This window comes from Otolemur garnettii, unplaced genomic scaffold (assembly GCF_000181295.1).
Source record: "Otolemur garnettii isolate 467f Iridium unplaced genomic scaffold, OtoGar3 scaffold00005, whole genome shotgun sequence".
In the NCBI taxonomy this organism is placed as follows: Eukaryota; Metazoa; Chordata; class Mammalia; order Primates; family Galagidae; genus Otolemur; species Otolemur garnettii.
Window position 1 is genome coordinate 17,040,033 of NW_003852400.1, and position 21,697 is coordinate 17,061,729.

Here is a 21,697-nt window from a genome sequence, read left to right on the forward strand (position 1 = left end):
ACAGAAGCCTATCTGAAATTCTGCTTATATCTATGATAGGTGAATTATAATATCTATATTTTTGAAAGAGATCAAGCCCAACTTAACTCTGGAGTATTTTATAAGCACTGCAGAACTTTGACATCATTCATGACTTTATTTTGGGGGCAAAGATACTTTTTATTTTGGTTTAAATTTAATTTATAAGGATAATACAAAGAACTCTCATATACTCTTCCTTTTCACCTATTGGTTAAATTTTCTCTATATTCTTTATGATTCTCTCTCTAGAGAGATACAAATGTAAGTTTTTTCTAACTATTTTAGAGTAAATTGGAGACCTCATGTCCCTATAAACCTAAATAATTCAAGGCTCATTTTCTAAGAGTAAGGACATTATTTTATACAAATATAGAATACCATAAAGAAAATTTAAGGGTGAGACGGCAGTACTTTTTGATCCTCATAATCGAATTTCATTAATGTATCAATAATGTCCTCCAGAGCTATAGTTTCACAGGACTAGGATTCAATCCAGGATCAGATGTTACATTGACTTATATCTTTTAGTCTCCTCTAATCTGGAATACTGCTAATCAATGTTCTATTTGTTTAAAGTTCTTCTTCTTCTTCTTTTTTTTTTCAGTGAAGCACTCTTTATTTTATTTTCAGTCACGGATGTGTTTTTATTGTTTTTCTTTGTTTTCTCAGGCTAATAGGATGGTATACAGGATTAGGTTACATTATTTACATTTGTAAGGTAAAGTCCAAAGTCAAGTTGCAGTGGAGTCCTGTACCCAAGAAGTGCCACACACCCCTCCATTGCACCCAGTAGAAGGGAACTTACTACGCCCCCCCTCTTCATGAATTTACTTGTGTTTTCCTCCAGCAGACAAATTCTGATGTTGCTGATTCTTTCCTGTACTTGCTGATCTCCTATTTTCAGATTAGTAATAAGCTCATGGGATCCTTGCTTTTCTAGTCTTGAGATACTTAGGAGAATGTTCTCCAAATCCATCCAGGTAAATACAAAAGGTGTTCAGGCAAAGTTTCCATAAAGGGAACTACCCATATTTAGTAAGTACTTCTGCAACAGTGCTATCAATACGTAAGGCATCCCAGCTCCCCTTCTAAGTGAAAGTATCATATATAGTATGTCTTATTTTATGTTTAGCTTATTTTTCTCAGCATGACAACTTTGTAATGCATCTATGTTCTTTCACTTGTCAGTTATTCATACTTACTATGATTAATATTTCATTAACTATATATTGTAAAATGTGTTTATTCCTTACTGTTGACATTTAGAATGTTATCATAAAGTTGCTTTAAACCTTCCTATACAAGATTTATTATTTTCAGCATATATGTATCTTCTGTCTTTAAAATACTAAGGAATGAAATTGCTGTCACAGTGATTTTACTAAAGTAAAATTTATTAATTTATATTACATAAATTTTATAAAATGTATTTTTATGAAAACCTACCAAAACTATTTTTAATGTAATTGGTTCATATTCCTATCAGGCAGGTATGAGGGTTGCCAGTTCTAGAACAGGCAAAATGAATTGATGTGGGAAAAAAAGAATCAGAGCTGTAATTCCAGAGAAAAACTGGAATTACAAAAACTACTAAATTTGACTTAGTTACCCTTGTGGCCTATTTTCACATCTACATTGCCTTAAGAGGTCTAGTCAGACTTCTCAGAATTCCTTATAAATATTCAGCCCTTTCCCACCTCTTTATTTTTCAGTGCTTATGGTATAACATTTATATAGATTACCAGTATTTTAAATTTTGATCTTATGAGTAAATTGTTTGCTTTGCACTTTTTATTGCAAGCTTACCTAAAAAAATTCATATTTAGGTAAGATAGTCAATTTGGCCTGTTATTCATGTACTAGTATAGAAATTCTATCATAGAGTGCCATGTTATTAGCCACTAAAAATCAGCTTGATTATGTTTCAATTTAAAATAAAGTCCTCACCTTTTTATTTGTTCATTTCATAGTTGAAACTTTATTGGTCTTTTTGATAGGAAGACTTGCTTCTCTCCCTTTCTAGGATTCTGATTTCTAATTCCCATTTATGTTTTATTTGTGTGTGCCAACTAGAGAAATTTTTAGAAGAAGTGAGATATCACATTATTAAACCTTCAAAAACAAGTGTGAGGAAAACTCTCCCAAACAACAATAACACCGCTCAGCTGCTCACTCAAGTGCCTTTCAGCAATTTGCTCACTTTGGGAATATTGGTTTTCATTGTGGATTAAACAACTCTGACCTAACTCACTGCTCTGAAATCCCTGTCTTTGAAACGATGCTTTGTGTTATTTTTCCTAAGGGATAGAAGGTTAACTGCTTTCTCCCATTTAGCCCTTAAAAATAAAATGTATCAGTCTATTTGCAATATCTAACATATGTATGTTAGGACCTTCTCATTATAAGAATAGAGCTACTTGTTTAATTAAACCACTAATAGCTTTAGCCAAAGGAAAACATCTTACCGAAATAAATGATTTGTCTTGGTAATAGAAGTGTCAAGAGTGCAAATAGATCCCTAATTGATGAATAATTTCCCAACGATTAATTCTGCTGCCTACATAATCCCCTGCTAGCTCCACACTGCCTTTCAGTTTAGCTGAGCATAACACAGTCCCCTGTTTGTCACTTTCCTTGCCTCCAGCCTTGATTGCTTTACCTACATCACTGCCCTTCATCTTTCTAGAGTGCAATTACGACTATGGCACTCCTCTGCTATAAACGTTCCATTGCCTTCCTTCTCACACCACTGCCTTGTTCAAAATAATGCCTAATATCTTTATTTTGCCTCATAAAGTCCTGCAGAGCCTGACTTAACTCCTTCTATCTCTTCTCTTACCTTTCCCCTACTTCTTAGTCCTACCCTTGCAACTATATTCCAGCCCAATAATGCCCTCTTGTGTAGGGATCTTTGGGCATGCTCTTTCCTTGATCTAGAATGCTGTGCAGAAGCTTTTACTCTTTATCCCTCAGTGACTACTCTTTGTGATGTGCTTATAACTTGAAGAAGGAAGTTGACCTATTTGTAATCAGTGATGATGGTAAGTCTCTGACAGAATGATACTAGATTCTTAAGGTGTAAAAACATCAGCCATCTAAGGAGAAATGAAGGTGGTCCAATTAAGGGATAAATTCTGAGTTGGTAAAGATGATGGGGTATTTAAGTAAGAAGTCAGCAGAGCTGGTATGCATTGGAATGGGGGAGGCAGAGTAGAAAGAATGACAGATACGATGCTGGAGAGGTAGGGAATGTTTACATCTCGTGTACTACGAGACTATTCCAAAGATTTGGGATGTTAGTCAAAGATCACTTTTAAGCCGTGGATAAATTTTAATTAGGTAAAAACTTAATCTGATGGATATTTTTAACACATTACTCTGGCTCTTTTGTAAAACAATGGATAAAAGTAGAGGAGGGTGAAACTGGCAGGTGGAAATCAGCTTAGCAAGGTAACGTAGGAGTCGATGATGGCTTGGGTCATAATGGAAGCCCTGGACAAGGGAAAGAAAAGAAAACAACATTGGTGTGGACTATAATTTAGGGGAAGAGTGAAACAGGATTTTCTGATGGATAAGGAGTTGAGTAGAGCATCTCAGAGATGTATTTTTCTACAAGTGTTTTGTTATTTTGTTACTGTTACTCTTCTAGGTTTTTTTCAAAAACAGTAACAATAGATCAAAAGAAACAGTAATAGATACCTTATGTTTACCACTCATTTATTTTGCCAGCTTTTAATGTTATTTTTTAGAGTTTAGTTGATCTGTTGTATACACAGTTCACTCGTGGATGATTGAAAGATGCTTATTATTTACAGCAACTAAATGAAGTGGACTGCACAGATGGTCTTTCCAGGACAATGTAATGGTTTCCCCTCCCAACGCACCCTGTAAACCTTATGCATCACCATCACAGGTTCCTCAAGAGCTATTTCAGTTCATTTGCTCTCCTTCTCAATATGGGTTTTATGACCCACCATGCACAGGAGTAGATTTACCTTTCAGTTTGATTTCTCTCTTCGTTTCCTCATGGGCACCATGCTTCAGCTAAAAATAATAACTTGTGTCCCCTGAATACTCCAGAATTTTATCATTCTTTTGTCTTTTCCCTTGTAGTCTTCCACTAGAAATATTAATATACAGTCTTTCAAACAATATTTAACCACCATTAGGCTCTGAAAGACAGTAGTTCACTTTGTGTTTAAGACAATTAACTTTGCAGTTAACAAAAATATAGGTGATGCTTCTTTCTAGTAAGTTCTTAGTCTCTGTGAAAGCTACTTTTTCTTTCTCTGATATGAGGAAAATAAAAGTATCTACCTTATGGTGGCCTTCTACAAATTAAATGAGACTGTGATGCAACCACATTTCATAACAAGGGTTGGCATAAATTAACAAGGAACATAAATTAACTACTGAACAAATGATCGATATTAATCTCTTCATTGAGGTTAATTTTAAATGCCCTAACTTTATATAAAAAAACTCACAACCTCAATTTGAATTAGCAACTTGAATGTCACATTAAATATTTTCCTGGTTGTTATATAGAAATATATGTGACATATACAACGTATCTTACCTGTTCACTATCATAACATCATTATTACCACATTCTACTGTGCAATCAGATTGCACAAACATCTAAAAATTTTCTGTCTGAACATTTCATCCTTTGTTAATACCCAACTCTTAGAGAACTTGCCTATGTCCTCGTTGCACATTGCTTGTGCCATTAACTATGGCTAAATGAAAGTTAAGCCTCAGCTCTCATTCACCCTATCACAACAAACCGGGACATGGATGAACCCTGGACCCCAGTTATGCCAGGTATACTCTTTCCCTCCATCACTTAGAAATCAGAGTCAGAGAAACTGTCACTTTGGGGCAAAGTCAAGTCAGAGCTAGGAGTGGCATGTCCAGGTATACTGCATTTTTTGAGAGGTGACCATGTGGTCCACTGTTGACAGATAAAATAATTTCTGTTCACAGTTGTCTTGTTTCTGGTGTCAGTCTCATTTTGCAGCCTAGCTACACTTCCTGCCGGGTCTTTTGGTGAGGTAGTCTATGCCCTTCATGAAAGTGTCCTGAGTTGTAATAGATTTGTTACTAATGTGTCAGGCTCCTTGTCAGGGGCCGTGTGCCTGTCTCCTTTCCCTTTAAATCATCTTAGCTGCGTGAGCCTTTTTTTCATCTTCTCTCACCCACAGCATCTAGCTCAGTTCCTAACTGAGCAGCAGGAACAACCAGAATAGCTCTAAGTTGTTTTGACTACTGCTCATAATGTTGAATTTAACAAAATACAATCCAGGTAGCACATCACACTGATTTAAACAGAACTTAAATCAATTTTAATTGAAAACTTGGGTAGCATTTTGTAGAGATCCTTGATATTTCTCTAAGATCCTGGATTGAAAATTAGTAAATTGGAAGCATCATAATTAGCTTTTCTCATAGTAAATTACATGCGTACAGAAAAAAAACAAAGATGCTTTTGGATTGGGATCTTACCCTAGTAAATAGTGTTTCTTAGAAGCTGAATTGTAGCTTAGATTTCACTTGTAAACCAAGGAGAAGGTTTATGTTGCTAGGAGGGAGACATTTTAAATTTCCCATGCTAAATCCCAAAGGAACATTCTGAAGCTTTCATAGACACATGTTTTTAAACCTTCAATTTATATGGAATAGAAAATATAACTATTTGAAATGTAATTTCAAAGGGGTTTGAGCCTGTGAGGGTGGCAACATCATGATTCCAAAGCAAAATAATGGTGTTGTAAAGTACACAAAGAATTGATCAGAGGCAATGGAGTGTAAAGGTTACCAGCTAGGACTTCAGAGTCAGACAGCCTGGGCTTCAGTTAAATCCTGGAAATTAATTGCTAGTCGTATAATTCCAAGTAAGTTACTCAATGTCTTTTAGCCTCAATTTTCTCATTTAAAAAAGTAGGGTGTGGGTGAAAATAGCACTTACAGAGTTTGGGGAAAATTAATTTAGCCTATTTAAATAACGAGTTTAGCATAATACCTGACATGTAAAAATCTTATAATTTATATGTATGGTTTTGCTATTTATATGTATGGTTTTTATTGTTACTACAGCAGTAATTATAGACATATTTTCTTCTGATTTTACTTGTTTTCTGACCTGATAAGAGTTGTATGGAAATGACTATAGAATTGCATCTATGACAGAAATTATAATTTATAAATAAATAATGCATAACCATCGAAAGGGCAAATCCCAGTATTTTAACAAGGACATTTTTTTTGGAAAGCAGAATAAATAAGGGTAAGATGTATTTTTATTTTTATTGATGCATCTTCCAAAGTTTCTACTAACTAAAGCAGTCTTAACAATCCCTTCAACTTGATTAAACTTTAGGCAGTTGTCTTCCAGAGTATAGAACCTTGAGTTGACCTCCTTTTTATAGAGCATTTATTTTAGAAAACTTGCAATTGTAAATTCTTTCTCTGTCCCTTTGAGGTGTACATCTTCCACAATTCAAAATGTCTTTTGGGAAGACCTGGCAGACATCTCTTTTGAATGTAATCACAGAAGGAGATAGGATCCCTGTCTCTAAGTCTCTCTGGGATCATAAGGGCCTAAGTTTAATAAGTGACACTTAGCAAACACAAATGGCCTAACTGCTTTAACAGATTTCCCCCAAACATCCTCTAATACATTTCCACCAGCTCACTTTGCCTTTTAAAAATCCTCCTGTCTTTTGTTTCAGTGTAGTTGAGTTTGATTTTTCTGCCCCATTGCAAGTCTTTCTTTTTTTCATTGCAGTGAAGTCTATCTTACTTGTTCAACTTTCTGGTGAAATGTTTTCTTTTACATTACAAACATTACATTTATGGTGAAAATAAAAACACAAAATGTATGCATGTGTGTACCTAAGAGAATTTTTGTTAGCTAATAAAGATATAAAGAGAGGCTGAAATGTTGTGTCTTTAAAGCCTTGGCTTCAAACTTATTTCTTAATAGATTATACTGATTTTATTTTAGCAGAACCTGCCAACTTCAAATACTTACCTGTGTGGATGTGACACAGTGTCATCCCTAGAGGCTTGGCAGCTGATAGATTTCTTTTTAAAGCTCAGACCTCGTCTAATTCCAAGTTCCATCTGGCTACTGATTTATAAAGAGGCATTTGGCAAAAGACATGGTCTCTATCTTTCCTGGGTCTTATTTTCCCATTTCTTGAATAGAAAAGGAAAAAATTTCTGGAAAAAAAAAAACAGAATTAGAAATTAAAAAGGGCATAAAATATTTTTACCTGAAAATATTTTCTCTCCATTGGTATACAAGATAGATTTGTATTACAGGCAGCATAGTATGATTGATTAGAGTCACATTCTAAACTAGGATGGCTGCCTAGATCTCTTTCTTACTAAAATGGGAATGATTACAACAGCATTGATATCATAGTTTTAATGTAAAAATTAAAGGGATGAATATGCACTTATACTTTAAGCTGTGCCTTGTACATATTACTTTGATGTGATTCTTGCTTTCTGTGTTTGTGCTTATTACTATGATATCATTATTGTTATTAAATATCTTAAGACATTTTAGGGAAGAACATAGTGGTCACCAAAAAATTTGGTCTGAACATGGAAACAGAGGCTGTTATGATTTCCTTTTGGCCAAATTGTAGAATTTTACTTATGAGTAAGACAAGATCAGGGTCACATGCACTTCTCAGATCAAGGCATTATTGCATGATACCTAAAAAAATTATGTTAACAAGGAAGAAGAGAGGAGGCTGAGTGTAGTTATGCGTAAGCAGTGTGTCTGTCATAATGCCCATCTGGAAGGTAATTAAGTGTTCTTTCTCAGCATAGATTTTATGTGATGGCATGTGTTTTATCAGATGTCTGTCTCATAATTTGTTTAACCAATTTCTTATAGTTGAGCTCCTGAATAGTTTCTAGCTTTTCATCATTATAATAGACATAATAAACATAAATATTATACATCTCCAAGGGAAATAAAGGCTCTGCTATTAAGACTTCAATCTTTAGTAGATTATTTTTCTTATACTTCTAGTGTTAAGTTTTGGAGAAATATTTTTTTGATGCACTTTTATTTAAAGATCCATATGGCATTTAATCATCCATGATTTTATACCTACAACGCTATTTATTTTTATTTGAATACTTTGTAAAGCAACAGTTATATTGCTTTATTTAAAAATTAAAATGTGTAGCTTTCTGAAATTATCATTTCTAATAGATTTAATAATAGTCCTAATTTTGAATTGATATGGTTAATAAAGTTCACAAATTTCGTTTTAAAGTAGGCTGAGTTGAACATGCAATGGCCAAGATGTCAGACTAGAAGCAACCTGCACTCACCACTCTCAAGGAGAGGATCAAAGGCTGTGGGTAGAGGTTCACCCACAGATGAGTCCAGAGAGGGCATTGGGAATCATTAAAGAAGTGATCACAGATGCCCAAAGTGGAGAGAGAAAGGTTGGGCGATCTCTGTAAAATTCATAAGACCAGAGGGTACCTGGAGGAAGCATGGGGGCTCTGCACTCGCACAGCAGAACTGCAACCTGGGCCATGAAGGGCTCCCTGACTGCAGCAGACCTCTGTGTTGACCGGAAAGCTGCTCAGAAACTATGCAGCAGCATTGCACCCAAGAGCAGGCAAAGTGGGTCCAGCCAGATTCCAGTCCCAGGTCACTGCAACAGGTACATTCTGATCTCTGAGCCCAGTCTACAGAGGAGTTAGTTCTACAGAAGCCACTTCCCCGATATCCCTGCCAAGCTAGGGAGAGAGGAGAGGAAATGTTCTCACATGCATTATGACTGGTTGCCATGCAGTCCCAAGTCCCCCACCGTCAACCTCTCAGGGATTTAAGCAGAGCAGGTGCCCTCCAGCCCACAACATCTCCACCACCATCTTGCTGTCTTGATAGTACTTTTTTTTTTTTTTTTTTTTTTTTTTTGAGACAGAGTCTCAGGCTGTTGCCCTGGGTAGAGTGCTGTGGTGTCATACCTCACAGCAACCTCCAGCTCAGGCTCAAGTGATCATTTTGCCTCAGTTTTACTGTTTTTAGTAGAGATGAGGTCTTGCTTTTGCTCAGTCTGGTCTTGAACTCGTGAGCTCAAGCAATCCACCCACCTTGGCCTCCCAGAGTACTAGGATTACAGTGTGAGCCACTGCGCCTGATATTAGCTACTCCCATTCTATTAGCAGCTGCCACAGTCAGACTGCTCGTGGGAGAGCCCCGTCCACCTGCAACTTCTTGGCAGTGCATTAAACATCTCCCACCCCTAGTAGCCACAGGCAGCCCAGATGCTGTGGCCTAATTAGCTACTCTGCCACTGGCCAAAGTCCCTACCCCACCCAGGTACTGGCAAAGGTCTCCCTGACTCATCTAGGTACCATCAAGGCCTTATAATGCTTCCAAGCAACCGCCAAGATCTCCTGATCAACCAGCTGCTGACCAAGGTCCTGCAATGCACATGGGCACATAACCTACCTTGCTACTAGTTGCAAATCATAACTGCAGCCATCTTTGCAGAGAGGCACAAGTGGAGTAAACTCCCATGCCAACCACCTACTCAGCCAGCCCACCACCGAAGTTTCCAACAGAAGCCTGGAAACAAAACCCCTACTCTGCAGAAATATCTCCCAGTATTGATTTGTACTGTGACAACCACAGGGGATGGGATGATGTAGGAAAACAGTGGCATTACAGGCGTTCAGTGCACCTGCCCCTCTCCCACCAGGCCAATCCCTCCAGCATAGACAGAAACATGCATCTAGAGACTTCTCCTTCCTTTCCTTACATAGAAGACTTCCTGGAAAAATTGAGCAGGTACAATGCAAATCCAGCTGCTCTGAACTCAGACAAAAGGTTTCATATGAGGAGAAACCAGCAAAAGGAATCTGACAACATAAAAAGCATGCTAGTTCAACCCCAAAAGATTGCAATAGAACCACAGGAATGGACCCCAACCAAAAGGAAATTACTGAAATACCAGAAATGGGGTTCAGAATATGGGTAGCAAATAAGATGAATGGAATTGAAGAGAAAGTTGAAAAGTATCACGAAAACACTAAAATATTACTTCAGGACATAAAAGGAAAAAATGAAAAAAATCTCTAAAGAGATAGACAACATAGGAAAAGATGCAGCAGAACTTAATAAAATGAAAGATAAAATACAGTAGAAAGCTTCAAAATAGTTTAGACTGAGCACAAGAAAGAATTTCAGAACTTGAAGACAAAGCTTCTTCACTAACCCAGTCAGTCAAAGTTGTACAAAAAGGAATAAAGAAGAAATGTGCAAAGTAGGCTGATGTAAGGATTATAGGTGTCCCTGGGTGGAAAGAAGGAGAATGAAAAGCACAGAAAGCCTATTCAAGGGAATTATTGAGGAAAATGTACCTGAGATCACCAGAGATTGACATATCCAGATAGGATCATTGAAAACCGGAGATTCATAGCAAATACTCTAAAAACACAAACCTAAATCTTTAAAAAGACATAGGTTTAAAAAGAATTAAATTAAACAAGGTGCGTGTAAAGCTTTGCCTAATATCTCTTTTGTCAGGTATGTACTCAGATAATGCCTTAGTTTCTCATGCTCTCACTGTTAGCAATGAGACGTATGACATGAGTTTGACATGATGTGCTTAAGTAATGGAGTTGTACTTCTGAAAAACCAAATATTTCAAAAGACTTTTGCTCAGTTTCACTTTCAAGAAAAACAGTATATGAACATTATCCAAATATGATGCTTCGTACTGTTGGAATATTTGGACACTCCTGACTAAACTACATTCTCCTTCTTTCTTTGCTAAGCAATACCTTCATGCAAAGACAGGCGAGGCATTAGAAAAGATCTTAATCTTGCATCTGCCTAAAGCTGTTTTCTGTGAGTAATGTCAGTGAAATGCTCGAGATAAGAGATGATTTGTTCCGTTGAATTCTGCTCTGTGAGAGCCTATAGAGGGAGAATATTCAGGGCTTGTTTTGATAAAAAAAAATTCCAGCTTGATTCAGTTAGATGCTTACAGGGAGTTGGGGAGATTAAAGTTAAGTCAACATCCTAATAGGAATTCTAAGCTATTCCCCACATACACTGGTTCAATAAAACTGATATTTTCCTTCAAATATCATTATGTCTTTCTTTCATCACCATCTGCTTTTCTATTTTTCATTCACCTGACTATTTCTCTCAGGAAAAATACCCCGTGAGGTGTGTAACTATGGAACTAAACATTTCCCTCGTCCTGAACTAAGAAGAATGGAGCTGGGGTTGGCAAACTTTCTAGAAAGAGTCAGAGAGTAAATATTTTTGGCTTTTCTCTCTTGCTAGGGCTCAACTTTGCTAATGTATTTTGAAAGTAGCCTTATGTCACTAGATAGGAATGATTGTATTCCAATAACACTTTATTTACAAAAACAGGCTGAGGGCTACATTTGACCCAAGATTCTTAGTTCGGATTTATTTTGGTAGGTAGCCATGTACCTAGCTAAAAACCTGGATTTCTCACACCCTTTGCTTAAATGTCAATAGCATGTGACATCCCTCCAGTAAATGATAAGAGAGTGGAAGTCTATTTAGTTCAGCCTTCAAAAAGCTTTTATTCTGAGCCCTTCTTCCTGCTGCCTGCCTCAAGTTCTGTTTTAATGCTTGGATTTTTATTTTTTTTACTTTTAAATTAGTAAAAATTAATTTTTTAATGTTTAATATTTATTCTGCATGCATAATAATTGTACAAAGGTATCTATAAAATTCGTGTGCAATTTTAAATTATAGGTATCCAGGTGATGTTTTGATATAGATGTACAATGTATATTAATCAAATCAATATGATTTGGGTATCCGTCACCAAGAGCATTTATCATTTGTTTATTTGTGTTAGGAGCACACCAATTCCACTCCTATAGTTAGTTTAAAGTATGTCACAACTTATTGTTGACTATAGTCTGTCATAGTGTGACCTTAAGGATAAAGGCACGCTTGTGTTGGAGGAAACTGAAAGCTGGGAGATGAATGAACTGTGAACTTATTTTTAAGAATTCATAGTGCCTTGAATATGGTTGAATATAGACTAAGAGTAATAGAGAATGTAAATTGGCTAAGCCACTGAAGCCAACTCTCAGATACACATAACTCAAGTCAAAACTGTCTTTAGTTTTAAAATAGCATCTCTAATACAAAATTCAGTTTTTTACACCAGAGCCTCATTTCATTTCTATTTTCTTTTCTGGCCTCTCCTTCAATAGTTTCTTCTCAAGGACAGTTCTACATTAGAATAACAATTAAGGAGGAAATTTCAAAAATCCTTTCCTTGTCCTAAGGAAGTCTTAGTTTGCAGGTACCGTTCAGACTAAATACGTCTGGCTGCAGTATTCTCAGCAGGCATCACTGACCCTAACCTAGGATATAAAAGAGTAGGAGGATGAAGTAGAAATTGCAAAAGCTCTTAAAAATCAATATAATGTTAGGTTTTACAAGATACTGAAATACAAGAAATTGCTCTTAAGGAAACAGCTAGATAGCTGGGTCAGAGTGCAGTAGGTCAAGTTCTCTTTATGAACTGAGCAGGGGAGAATGTGACCATGAAGGCGTCGCACAGCTGGGGAAGAATGCTGCAGAGTAGATAATAACCTGCCAAGTAAAGATGGCCTCCTGACAGGAGCCACACAATCTTCCGGGAGGCAGAGGATTGTCATAAGACTTTCTTAAGATTTCTTTTTGAAATTATGAGGGTCTATTGCAAAAGCCTTTCTTTCCTAAAACTTTCTCATAAAAAAAAATGTGATTCAGTCTCCTAATCTTTAGGCATAAATAAATGAAATATTCCCTTACAGACTTGGTCTTATCTACGTGTACCTGGGAGCCCTAGTGATAGAAATGGACCTCACACAGAAAAACGTCCTTAATGCTTCTCTTAATAATTTAATAATTTATTTTAAAATTATTAATAATTTATTTTTCAGAACAAGTTAAGTGAAAAACTAAGAAGATAGAACAGTGTGCCCATGTATTTCATACCTGTTTCCTGTTCTTAAAATCTTTTATTAGTATGGTTCATTTAGTATAATGAATAAACACTATTAATACATTCTTATTAACTAAAGTCTGTTGTTTACTCAGATATCCTTAGCTCTGAAGTCTTTTTAAAAGTCAGCAGTTTGAGGAACTTACTTGCATATTTTGTCTTGGAATGTCTAACATTTTTCAAAGATAAGCTATATGGAATTTATAATACAGATTATATGCACTAGACTATGAAGAATGTATATAATATTCAAACACTCTCCACTTCTTTTCTAAGGAAATGGTGATAATTTTGACGTCCTGTTGCATGAGGCAAAGTGTCTGAGTTTTTCTAGTCTAGAATCTTTCCTTGGTTTCCACATTCAATTTATTGTCCATGGTATAGAGTCTATATTATAGGCTATGTTAGAATGCAAAGTTATTTTTTCTGAGGCCTTTTACTAAATATTTGTCTTAATCAAATATATGGTCAAAATATATTTATTTTATTACTGAATTTTCATTTGTTTATTCCAGAAATGCTGATTTTCCACAGTGGAAATTAATATTCTGACAAGACATGTATATGCTTATCATAAGAGTACCGGCAATTAAAAGCCATTTCCTACCACTAATCCAGTCTGAAAAGCAACTCCCCATGTACTTGCTCATCACCAAAGTACTTCCTTTGCAATGCTATTAATAATTTCAGAACAATCTCTAGAGATACTAATATGGATGAAGTGATATAATATAGGTGAGAAACACATTAAAAATTTCATATTTGGATATGCTATGCTATAGAAAATATGTAAACCCTAGAATTAAAACTAAAGCCCATGCTTTATTCTAGCGCTGACTCAAATCCTGTCCACCCTAGCTAGAGAGACCTGGGTAATGTCTCCGAAGTAAAAGGACGCTAGAGCTATTCATCTGCCATTGAGAACTTCTCAGAGAGTGGGAGGAAAGGGATGGTGCGGCTTATCTGGGACACATATCTTATGTATCTTAGAGTATGCCACTCCCTATGCTGGAGGGGTGATTCCAGTCCACTTTGGGTTATAAAAATTTTTTTCTATTACATAAAGCAGATTTTGAGTTGTTCTAAAATCTATAAATATCTCCAAACTAGCACTTAAATTAAACAGAAGTCTCTTCAGGATGGCTAGATCTCTCCTGATTATTGGGATGAGCCAAGTAGAGGGTCCAGAAATGAGTCCAACAAGGAATCTCTGGGTCCTACATGCCCAAATACAACTGGCTGACCCTCAGTACTTAGATTTGGAGCCAAGCAATTCATGTTCCAGCACATGTAGGAAGAACACTCCAGGACCTAGTATAATGTATTTATTAATAATTTAGCACCTCTGCGGGAGAGATTGAGGCAGAGCATGCAGCTCTAGAGCCATTTCTTCTCACTATTCTAAGCCTGCTTGTGTCTCTATGGGTCCTTGGAGCAGAAAGTCACCTTAGAGGGAATATGCTGAGATGTATTCATTCTAAGCAAGGCCGGGAATTCATCCTGATTAGTTGTCCATACTGTAGTTTCTAGTATGGGAGACTTTAAAGAAAAATATTTTAGTTCATTTCACTGTGTTTATACTGCTGCCAGAACACATAGAAGATAATGACATGAAAAATAAAAAGCAGAGAATAAGAAAAGTTCCATTTCAATGTGGAAACTTCTTCTGAGAAACAATGAAAACTCTTTTGTATAATTGAATCCTTGTATTTTGCTTGTCCTTGTCCAAATTACAACTGATCATGTTCTAGATTATTGTTAATGCTCAATCTATAAATGTCTTCCAAATTATTTTGATAAAAAACCTTTCCAAACAATGAGAAGTAGTTCAGAACTGAACAGACTTTTGCATTCACAGAGCCAAACTATTAGAAATGTCTAGGATTCTGCATAAACTCTTCTGACTTTTCCTTGCATTTATGAAGATTAGATAATCTGTTTTCAAGTCACAGTTCCTTTTCTGGTCTCGCATTTGATGTGGAGCAAGTCATTTAACCTTTTATGTGTTTGTTTCTTCATCTCTAAAATGAAGTTAATAGCTTTGGCCTTTTGCCTTGGGTTTTTACTCTAAAGTGAAGAAAAAATGTTAGGGTGTGGAAAGTGCCTTGGGATCTGTAGATAAAAAATGCAGAGATGGAAAGAGTTATTCTATTTTAGAGAGGAAAAAGTAGATACACTCGAGTAGATTCATTTCACCTGTGCTTTCTGCTTCAGTGACGTTGAACGGAGAGTGGTTACTAGAGTAGGCAAATGTTCACATCCACGTTCGGGCTGGTAAGCAATAATATTAGGAGCATTGCTATTCCGAACACAGAGAGACTGACTGACCTGATCAATTTGCTTCTTCATTTATTTATTCACAGATGAATTCCACTTCCAATGCATGCGCCAAGCATTCTTGCTGGCAGGTAAAGAAATAAAGATTGCTTAGTTTGTGCTTTTAAAATGAACTCAAGAAGAAAATTAAACTCCACATATTTCATAAATGTGTTTTAGCAAATATATGTCTGTATGCTTTATTTTACTTGTTGAGAGAGAATCAAATGTGTTCTGAAAGCTGAAAGGGATGCGTGAGAACTACCTTTTCCTCCTTTAACTTGACCTCTGCATTGGTCCTTTATTACATTGCTTTCGGTCTGGGCAGAGACCATGGCAGCAGGAATCCTCACTGTAAACCATGAAGAGCATCTGCTCTGCGGTTTCATTATGAAGGTCCTTAAAACATACAACGACATGAACTAGATGATAGGTCTTCTACTTCACATCCCTACATTTTCCTCTAGGAAATACCAGTTATCCAGTCTTTTACCCTCTTTCCTAAGATTCACTTTGGATACTCAATAGCAAATTTAGAATAAAATTTATCAGAAAAATCCTGACAACAAATCATGTTTTGATTCAAAATTTATGATTTTATACAGTAGTGACATATGATCTCAAATTTTTGGAAATTACAAATGCTGTGATGAAATATATAAGTGATTCAAGATAAGAGTGACCCTCACTATTTAAAATTGACCATAGATAACCTTCAATTACTAGGCTTCACTCTAACATGAGGCAAGACAGGAATATACCCTGCATGCTCCCTTCCTATGTACTCTCTTTCATAAAAATCTACACCTACTGGTCTTGTAAAACTGTTCAGATGAAAACCACTCAGTCTGCTTTCTAAGCACATGAATCAAATGCTCTCAATGGAACCCCACTGCCAGTTGAATCAAGTGATCCTGGCTCATCCTGGCTACCAAAATTCAACAAAACCTGACCATTCCTTACATCTAAGAGTGATTCTAGTTTATATTTACTGATAATTTCCTCTAAATCAGGTGCTATGCTAAGTGATTTGCTTTCCCTAGTTCAAGTAACAATCCCAAGAATTCTACAAGGTAAATATTAACAGTTTTCCAAGTTACAAATGAGCAAACTTGACCCAGGGATCTTTGAGTAACTTTCTTAGCATCCCATGGACAGAAACAAGGTACATACTCCAGTCAGCCTCATTTTGGATTGCTTTTCTTAACCCCTACATGGTGGCGTCTCCTACATCCTGTCCAAGGACTTCTGGGAACCAGACCCTTTGTTTATTCTTCCCATTGTTAGGTGCTACTCTCTGTCTCCCTCACTGCCCCTTCCAGGGAGGTTCAAGCCATGATTTGCTCTACTCTGTTCACCAGGAGAACTTACAAATGGTCAAACACCTTCAACTACGTAGGACATTTGGCTTCCTTTCAGATTTTGGTTCTCTAAATACACTTATGTTTTTGATATATGTATTTATTTCCAATCCACTCTAATTGACAGTTCATAGAATGATAAGTCAATAAAATTAACATTAATGAAAAGTTTAAAACCTTGCATTTTGTATAAGAGCCTTTCTACATTATATTTTATTTAGATTCCTTTCCTATCACTACCTGGTTTAGGGAACATACAGACTAATACAACACAGACACTAACCTACTCTGAATAATACTACTAGGTAAATCTTTTCAAATTATATTAATACTTTTGGAGATGGTAAGAACAAAGAGAGAAGTCACAGATGCATAAAAAAGGAAGGGAACTTAAAATGTATAAGCAAAGTCTTCGGCTTTGGATGTGGAAAGTCACAACAAAATATTACCTCCCCTTGCAAGAGGAAAATGCTACATGTTCCACAAAATCTAAATTTTGTCAAGCCCATGAGAAAGCTGTGGTTACAGTGTAACCTAATGAAATGAAAAGCCAATTGCAGACTACTCAGAAGAAACCCTACCCTGAGGTCAGTCTGTCCCCGTAGGGGACCTTCACTAAGGGCTTCTGGCAAGGATTCTGAGCAGAGCAGACCCGTGTGAAGATCCCTTTGTGGTACAGACAGGGAAAATTTGCCTAAAGTTAGTGGTGAAATAGAAGGTAAACCCTCCCACATTCACAACTCTGAGTGAGTTTAAAGCAAAGGTTGTTTTCCACGGAAAGAGGGGCCACAGCACTCACTTTTGACGCAGCAGCAAGGAAAGGGAGCTGTCCTCTCGTCTCTGCCTGAGAATAGCTCAGGAATGTTGAGAAAGCCCGCCTGCTGAGGCACAGGTGCCCGGGGTGCAAGATTAACACGTGCAAGACTAACAGTGCGGGAAAACATTGACATACAAGGAGCTAACCGCACAGTCCACCAGGCAGCTGTCTACCACGGAGGGGACACAGAGAAATTGCGGCTTGGCCTTAGGCTAAGATCAGGTGTGGGGAAAGACCCCCCTCTCCTCTTCTGTCCAGGTGGGAGGTATACAGAGCCCGTACAGATCTCAAAACAGACACATCCAGACACAACCCCTCTCATGCACACACTCGGGGACTTTAACATGAAACAACAGGAGAGCAATATACTTATGGGCTAGAAGAGTACTGAGAGAGAGCGCTTTGCAAGGCAGGCCTGAACCGACTATAATGATAATACTGGTATCATTCTCCACTTTCCCTCGTCCCCTCCCCCTCCCTTCTCCCTCCCTCCCTTCTTTCCTTCTCCCTATCCCCCTATCCTAAAGCCTACCCCACAATTATCCTTCCCCTTCCCTCCAGGTCTCAGAGGACCCCTTTCTAGCCCAATTTATCTTGCCCAGCAAACTTTACTGAACCGTGGGTACCATTCCCACCATGTGGGCCCTGCAGGCTGCTCACACCTGTCCCCGAGCCCCTCCCAACCCCATTCCACTGTGCTTTTTCTTCTCTGGGGGTGGCTTTCTAAGCCCCCCGCTGCTTGCCCCTTCTGCAGCCTCTCCTGGCACCAGGGGCCCTGTTCTGGGGTGCTGGAGCGTGGGAGCTCTGGGACCAGCAGGGCAGGGGTCATCGGATGATGCGGACACAGTGCTGGGGCTGCCCACGTTCGTGCCCTTTGCCGCCATGCTGTTGAGCGTCTGCATTTACCTTTTTCGGAGGAGGCAGATTCGCACAGTGATATCAAAATGCGCGGTATGTTATCCTCCCCTTATCTCCTGAGGCCTGGGATCGCCTAACCCAGGTAAAGAGCAAGATCCTGAGACACTTATTCAATCCTATCATGATGGGTGCTGAGGCCCACAATCCGGCCTGGAATGCCTCGTACCTTCATCCTTTAAGAAGACAAACATCCTGTCCAGTTTTTTGTACGTTGGAGGCCCCACGTGGATTTCATCTTAGAAAAGGTGAGCCAGTGGTATGAGCTGGTGGTGTTTACACCACGGAGATCTGTGGCTCTGCTGTGGCAGATAAACTGGACAGTAGCCGAAGCAGTCTCAAGAGGAGATACTGCAGACAGCACTGCACTGTAGAGCTGGGCAGCTACATCAAGGACCTTTCTGTGATCCATAGTGACCTCTCCCGCACTGTGACCCTGGATTACTCCCTGAGGGATTACAGGAGCCATCCAGACAATGCTATCCCCAACAAATCCTAGTTCAGTGATCCCAGTGTCACAGCCCTTCTCAACCTGCTCTGTATGTGGGATGCCCTCAGGTGCACAGCTGGTGCTCTGTTCTGAGCACCTCTACCAACATAGGCTCTGGTGACAGCTGCTCCCCCTCCACCTCAGTTGGGGTGGGAGGGAAGGAGGGCAAGCCCTTGGGATGCTGTCTGATGCCCTGTCCAATGTGAGGACTGGCTGGGCAGGGGCAGGGGCTGCCCCTCCCACTCTCTCTGTCCTGGGAGCCCTATACTCCTCTTGGAGTCTGGATGGACAGGTGGGTGAGACTCAGAAGCAGCCACACTCTGCCTTGCTGTTCTCACTCCTTGGAAACCCCAGATTGGGACATAGATGGAGGCCTAGGAGAGCCTAAACAGTGTCTGTGGTGGAAAGGCAAGACTGGTCAGAGTGAGAGATGGGCCATGATCCAGAAGGCCCAGAGAGAAGACAAGTCAGCTTTTCTGTGATTTGATTTTTTAAAAATTCTTGTATAAAATTGATGTAATTCTTTGCTCTTGTTCTAAGGGCTTGCTTTGAGGTGGGAGACTGGATTTTCAGCCACTGGACTTTCCCCAAATTTGTCCCTCCCTATTTTCTCTTTTTCTCTCCCTAAATTTCCTCAGGCCTGAAACAAGTTCTCTCTGTTTTGTTCCTTTCCTCTCTTTTAAACCATGCATTATAATTTTGAAACCAAAATAATAATAATATAATACTAAATATCTAGTTTTTAGGAATAAATAATGCCAATGTAATGCATAGTCTTTTAGAAAATAAAGAGTAGAATACTTTCCAAATTATTTTTTGAAGCAATTATTGCCATGGTCCTTGCAATTAACAGAATATTTATGTCTCCCCCCAAATCCATAAGTTGACACATAACTCTTGATGTGATGGTATTATGAGGTGGGAACTTTGGGAGGTATTTGAGTCATGGTGTTAGAGCCCATATAAAAAATTTCGTGGCATTATAAGAAAAGACAAGAAAGCTTGCTTCCTTTTTCTACTCTATGCATGTGAGGACACAATGAGAAGATGGCCATCTGCTAACCAGGATGTTTCCTCACCAGATACTGAATCTGCAGGTGCCTTGACCTTGGACTTCCCAGCCTCTAGAATTGTTAGAAATAAATGTTGGTTGGTTAAGTCACCCAATCTACAGTATTCTATTATAGCAGCCTGAACTGCAGTACTGAGATGATGCAAGAACTTTAAAAGATAACACAGACTATTATAACTCATGAACACAGATGCAAAGTCTATAACAAATGGTAGTAAATCAAATCCATCAGTATTTAGAAATAATTAATATATGATTACCAACCAACATTGATCCTATGAATGCAAAATTTAACACAATAAAATTAATAAAATTTATTTACCACACAAATAGATAATAGGAAAAGAACAGGAATTCTTTTCAAAAGAGGCAAAAATGTATCCAAAATTAAACTCTTTTTTTTTATTAAACGATAGCTATGTATATTAATGCATTCATGAGGTACAGTGTGGTGTTTTCATATACAATTTGAAATATTTTCTTCTTTTTTTCTCTTGTCACTTTTTCACAAACTTGTTGCCCTTTGTTAAAATAGTATATATATAATATATATATATTTTATTATTATTATTAAATGATAGCTGTGTACATTAATGCAATCATGGGGTACAGTGTGATATTTTCATATACAATTTGAAATATTTTCATGAAACTGGTTAACATAGCCTTCATGTCATTTTCCCAGTTATTGTGTTAAGAAGTTTATATTCTACTTTCAAAAAGATTCACTTGTACCCTTGTAAGATAAACCACAGAGGTGATCCCTCCAATTACCCTCCCTTCACCCATCCAGCCCCCCTCCCCTACCCCCCCCCATATTCTTAGGCTATAGTCAGGTTATAGCTTTCATATGAAAACTATAAATTAGTTTCATATTAGGGCTGTGTACATTGAATACTTTTTCTTCCATTCTTGTGATACTTTGCTAAGAAGAACATTTTCTAGCTCCATCCATGTAAACATGAAGGAGGTAAAGTCTCCATCTTTCTTTATGGCTGCATAGTATTTCATGGTGTATGTATACCACAGTTTATTGATCGACTCGTGCATCGATGAGCACTTGGGCTTCTTCCATGACCTGGCAATTATGAATTGGGCAGAAATAAACATTCTGATACAAATATCTTTGTTGTAATGTGATTTTTGGTCTTCTGGATATATACCTAATAAAGGAATTGGAGGATCAAATGGCAGGTCAATTTTTAGTTCTCTGAGTGTTCTCTAGACATCTTTCCAAAAGGTACATATTAGTTTGCATTCCCACTAGCAGTGTAGAAGTGTTCTCTTTTCTCTACATCCATGCCAGCATCTCTGGTTTTGGGATTTGGGGCTAATCTTTCTGGAGTTAGATGATATCTCAAAGTAGTTTTGATTTGCATTTCCCTGATGATTAAGGATGGTGAGCATTTTTGCATATATCTGTAGGCCATACACCTATCTTCTTTAGAGAAATTTCTCTTCAAGTCCTTTGCCCACCCTGAGATGGGATCACTTATTTTTTTCTTGCTAATACATTTGAGTTCTCTATAGATTCTGGTTATTAAACCTTTGTCGGAGACATAACCTGCAAATATCTTGTCCCATTCTGAGGGCTGTCTGCTTGCTTTACTTACTGTGTTCTTGGCTGTGCAGAAGCTCTTTAGTTTGATCAGGTCCCAATAGTGTATTTTT

The 21,697-nt window shown here is 37.7% G+C and overlaps 1 protein-coding gene and 1 pseudogene across 1 annotated transcript in view; both read left to right on the forward strand.

Moving 5' to 3' along the window:
* Positions 1–21,697, forward strand: part of ZNF804B (zinc finger protein 804B) — a 503,980-nt gene that overhangs the window by 461,116 nt on the left and 21,167 nt on the right. The gene's annotated exons all lie outside the window — the stretch shown is intronic.
* Positions 18,382–19,075, forward strand: LOC100945096 (annotated as a pseudogene).